A 5813-nucleotide genomic window follows, 5' to 3' on the forward strand; every position below is an offset into this window, starting at 1 on the left:
AGTGTGATTTTTGTGTTCATGGAACATAATCCCTCTTGGTAGTGTATGGCTGACCATGCGCCTGCTTGTAAAGAATTTGTGCGGATTGAATGTGTCAAGGTTAAACCCATTGAGTGCTGTAATTTTTCCCATCAAAATTTTAGTGCAACATTTTACCATTTTCATTAATTTGTCAGTAATCTTTTTGATAATTTTTGAGCAAATGGACACATTTCATTGGCTACAGTTTTTTATTAGCTCACATTTGGTTATACCAATGTGAGTTTATCGTATAGGCTGAAGTCGATGGCGTCTGTATGTATGTGTGTATGTATGTATGTATGTATGTATGTATGTACGTACGTACAGTATGTCCGTCACATCAAAAACACACAAACCGCTGCACGTTTCAGCTTGGTATTTGGTGTGTGGATGCATCCTGGGCTATAGATGGGATTTTGTTCAAATGAAGTCTGCATTGCCAAAATTATGCAAATGAGCTTACAAAATGTGAAAATGGTTAAGAATAAATAACTCAAGAACCGCTTTTTTGATTGCTTTGAAAATTTGTGTGCAAGTACCTTAAGTGAACCTTATACAGTTTTATGAATATTGTGAAGATGTCCTTAATTTTGTGTATTTTTGCTGAATTTTTTGTGATTTTTCTCATTTTCAGTAAAAATTCTTCTTCTCTGAAACCGTCAACCCAATCGCTCTCAAATTTGGGTTGTCTCTTTGCAAGGATGTTACTCTTCTAATTTGTTGAAATTATGACAAAATTTGGAAAATTACTATTTTGAGCAATTTGTCATTTTTGGTCAAAAAATCTTAAACAGTATTTCCTTTTTAAAACCCCTGGACAGACAGCCCTTGCCAAAGATATCATCTTGTAACAAACTTTAGACAAGTTATGTTTTCAACTTTGTGACAAGTGTACAGACCATATGACTCTCCACCTTGTCACATCCGTGTTAACAAGCTTGTCAACACGCTTGACATGAAACTTACACAAGCGTGGACAAGTTTGAATCTTACAAGCTTGTAACAATTCAAAAGGTTCAGGAAAGTGGAAGGTTGAGAATTACAAGCTTTTAACAAGGTTGTGGAACACTATGTGTGTCTGCTGGTATATTCATCTATCAAGGTTGTATCAAGGTTGTATATTACCCATAAGCCTTTGCTTCATTGCCAGCATTATTGCTGCCCATTGCCATAGGCAACTGTATTGAGCCCAGTTGGGGTCATCATGCCACAGGCACTTAGTGCCACATTTGCGGGATATTAACCAGATTTGACTGATTTGATAACACAGTGACTTCATTATTTATTAAAAGAACCAATATTGTATGTGTTACGAGTGTAGGTTTGGCAATCAAGAATGAGACAACAACATGCTAGAGAGTATGTGTACACAAAGTATGTCCTCAATTATGGCTGGAATATGGCTCTCATCACCAAACCTCTATTTGAACTACCCTACCCAAAATCCAAAGTACATCGTTGGACTTAAAACTTACCTCTTACATCAACAGATCTCAATTTCAATTACCTTACCAAAATTTTAGGCCTTTCGCAAACTATTACTTCAAATTTGCCGCAAGCTTTGCAGTAAATTTGCAGCAAACTTTTCTGCAAATAAGCCGGCGATTCATTTTTCAGATGCAAATTAGGTTTCTTGTGAACTTGCTGCAAATATGCAGCAAACTCCCTGCTGCAATGTTGCTGCAAACTCTTTGCAGCAAATTTGCGGCACAATCCTTGCAGCAACTTCCGCCAAATTAATTTCAATGTTACTGAAAATTTCCCGCAAACTCCATACAGCACATTATTTTCCATGTTACTGCAAATTTGCTGCAAATTACACATGCAAAATTGCCTTCAAAAGTTGGTATCATTCCACAACAGTCAGCTCTGGATCAGTAATAGTAAGAAAACTGAATACATATTGAAAACCAAAGAAGCAAGGCAGCAAAATTTCTTGTATTGTACCACAAGTTTCAAAATTTTTATCTTCTCCAAAAATATAATAAGTTCAGCTCAGATGTGTACACACAGTTGTAAAATCACTTGTAGACATGGCCAATGAAAACCTGACAAATCTTAAGACAGACTGTGGACAGCACAAGATGTGTTTTATCCAACTAAGCTCTGAAATACCAGTTTCACGAGAAACAATGGTCAGCGCAAATAGTTATTATTTAATAAAAAGACAACAGAGAAATAAAAAGGTTAAATTCAAATTGTGGTACAATTTATTTTATATGCCATGTTCATTTCATGCCACATAAGTGTCTTCAAGATATTTCTTTTGGCTTGAGAAGTTTCATTATATTTACATTACTGTCAAAGGCTGCGATTTGGCTTTCTGTTTTCTGAATTTCTTGTCCCTTTTAGGCTTTAATTAGAGAACCAGCAATGCATTCTGAAAAATAAAATCGTTCAGGGAAGAGTGTAAGTCTTTTACCGTTTGACCAAACATTGTAAATTTCATGAAAGAAATCAATAATTATTTGAAAATGAGACAGAGTCAAGTTGAAAAATTGATGCAGAAAAATGCATAAATATTCACGATCGTTTAATGATTTAATGTCCGACAACCGACAACTCGCCGTATGCTGTTTACATACACGACGGCGACAATCTGCAAAAATCTCAGCAAGTAGTTACTGCATGGAGGTAGTACCACCTCCATGGTTACTGTAACTGTTGTGAAACGAAAGTGAATTCAGTATGAATCAGTTCTCAACGAAAATTTATCTGTAGGTAAACATAGGAATACAAGGATTACAGAACATAATAGCGATGTACAGACGGACGGTACATTGACTTACATTTGTGAACGGCTCGCAGACGCTGGAAGATTTTCGGTTGCAGGTCTCCCGTCTCCGTGCTGTACCACGGTCCCTCCACGACGACCGTGGCTGTACGTACATACAAATATAGTCAGCAACTTTACTGCTTTTCGCGTTCACAAAATTAGAACTCCGTCTGTCCCTGGTACTGTATACACGTTTTTCCAACACTGTGATATCATTTGGCTGGCGATTCCATAGAAAGATCACGAAATTGTCCACTAGATAACTCCCTGATCACAAGTACACAGCCGATGGTACCAAAATCTAACTTCGCGCCGATCAAGCCTGATGACGTTAACGGAAGTGATATCTATATATCATTACGCGATTGATAATGTAGTTCCAATTTTAAACGCTGGAATTGACTCTACATCTGCACCAATCCGTTATATATCATACTTAAAATAGCATTTAATTTATTAGTTTAATGAAAATGGTTATTTTTACCACAGAAAGACTAAAAAGAGAGTACAAATTCTTTCAGCACGAAGAATCAATATCAATACGCGAACTGAACTTGATGAACCGTGACCTCAGAGTGTAAACATGTCGACTGGGCTCCTCGTCGCTGGATACACAGGACGTGTTTGACGTTGCAAGTAGCGCATTTGATTTGCGTACAGCGGCTCGGGATGGAGTGTAATCCTAAACCTCAATTTGTGCTCGGCAATATAATTCTAACGCTGAACACATGGACAAAAGCCTTTTACCTCAATTCATGTCATCAGAAGGCGAGATTTTGTTAGCGAAATCGATGGGACACACACTGTGGATAGAGCCTAGAGCCTAGAGGGACTGAATGTACGTACCATGGCATAGGCCTACTATGATGTGATATTTAGCTAGCTTCGAGCACAGCCACTACTCTGCTTGGAGGGAGTAGCGGGTCCTTGCTTATACCAAACATTGAATGCATTGACATTTACTTGTCTGTTTCTACAATGAAAAGTTCTCATCAGTCGGTACAGATTTGCAGTATACAAAAGTTTACGACGTGTCCGTACAGACCATAACAGACGCACATTTCGTTCGAAACTGCTTGCATTTTGGTATCATTCGTAGAACATACAAGGTGTAACTTGCAAGACAGACAAGTCCCTGTTTTAAAAATTTGTTTTCCAAAAATTCAGTTGTCGATCCAACCATGATTTACCCAATCGGATTGTCAAAGGTTACTATTATGAATGTCACTACGGTATACTATAGATGCGCTCTTATATCCATGCAATATTGCCGAGTTATGCCAGCTTAACTGAAGTGTCAATTATATACCAGTTATTATTATTTTAACAAGAGGATTGTCTGTCACGAAAATAAATGAATATAAATACAAATGAAAGATCAATTTTGTGTTGCTTGCATATGACAGGTCACGAAGTGCAATGGTACACACTATACTCCCTGGTAATGAAATAGTGGGCAATCTGTCAATCATGTGTTGCTGCATATTTGCAGCAATAACCTGGCTTGACTGAAGTGCTTGTGACAAACTTGAAGTTACAAACCTTGCAATTTAATTATCACAAGCGTGGTACAAGATTGTAAGTTTTCACTGTGATGTCTTACAACCTTGTCAAACCTTGAAACAAGTTAAGGTATTGCCTTTAAAACTTGTGGAAGGTTGTTGCAAAGTTGTACAAGCATGGCACAAGATGATATCTTTGGCAAGGGAGCTTTCATATTTGGTACACAGACGTACAGAGATGACAACAGTTACATATGTGGAAATTTTCCTGAAATATAAAATTTGTATTTTTAAGACAATATTGTCATTTTTGGTCAAGAAAACTTTATCTCAAAATTACTTGTTTGATAGCTTTGTAATTTGGTATAAAGTCCCTTGTTTGATAGCTTTGTAATTTGGTATAAAGTCCCGAAAGATGTTATTAGATAAATTTTCTGCTCAAAGTGTTGGGAAACCCCAAAATTTGTATATTTTAGATAATTTTCTCAGTTTGTGACCTTAAATGACCTACACCAACCCAGGATAAGTTGTGAGACAATTTGAAGGCTGTGAACATAATTTTTACCTTCTCGTGTCTATTTATAGACAGAGAAGGTATTAGAGTTGAAAACCAGTATGCTGGTGTCAACTACTTCCGTCTGTCAATACTTCCGTCTGTCAAGATCCGTTGACGTTATGTCATTGTGATGGGTCATATCATAAACTGGTGGGGGTGTTCATGGTTCAGGTTGAGGTGTAGGAGAACGATTTTTGAGCTGTGACAAAAATCAAAAGGGACTTAGTGGCATAGCTACAGTGTTACATGTAAGCCTTTCTCCAAGGTTCTTAGTTGACTACGATCTATTACAGACTACTGAGCTGACGTTAGGGGTACTCACTTTGTGTCTGCTCACCCTGTGTGCGCTAGTGTTTGGTACTGAGTTGCGTGGATATCCCCTCATGGCCTCACGTGATATGGCCTGTTGCATAATCTGCAGATGATCATATGCCTCTGAGTCTGAAAACGGTCATTGTGCAAGCCTGTCGGCATTTTCCTTCCATTTTTTCTCATTTAATTTTGCAAAATATCGGCGAGTACCACAATATTTCAAGATAACTCTTTCTTCCCAATCGTTTCCTTGAGTTTCAGAGTCATATGAACGAAAATGAGTGAAAGTTTTAGACAGGAAAATCGGACGTCGGCCATGTTCAATGTTTACAGTACAATCAGAAGTTTATGTGGAGGAAATAACTAACAAACACTATTCATGATGCCCGCCCTCTAGAGGCAGACCTTCCTATATGAAGTACAACATTTGATGCTTGTGGAAGCTTGACCACACAAAGGAGCATTTTAACTTTTAGAAAATGACAAATTGAATAAGAAGCTATTCTGAAAATGTCAAATATTGAGAAAAAATGCGCAAATATTCAAATAAACAGGTTAACTGACTGGTCAGCTATAAAAAACAATGAAAATGGTTATGATCAAAAGTTTTTAAGATGCGCACATTTTAACAAATACAGAAATTATT

At 37.3% G+C, this 5813-nt stretch overlaps 1 long non-coding RNA gene across 1 annotated transcript; it reads right to left on the reverse strand.

Moving 5' to 3' along the window:
- Positions 1 to 2208: 2208 nt before the first annotated feature.
- On the reverse strand, positions 2209 to 3790 carry LOC139140839 (uncharacterized). Its single transcript, XR_011554074.1, has 2 exons — positions 2811 to 3790; positions 2209 to 2401 (listed from the first exon to the last, which is right to left on the reverse strand). It is a non-coding gene; the product is annotated as an uncharacterized lncRNA (long non-coding RNA).
- Positions 3791 to 5813: the final 2023 nt, after the last annotated feature.

Source organism: Ptychodera flava, chromosome 9 (assembly GCF_041260155.1).
Source record: "Ptychodera flava strain L36383 chromosome 9, AS_Pfla_20210202, whole genome shotgun sequence".
NCBI lineage: Eukaryota > Metazoa > Hemichordata > Enteropneusta > Ptychoderidae > Ptychodera > Ptychodera flava.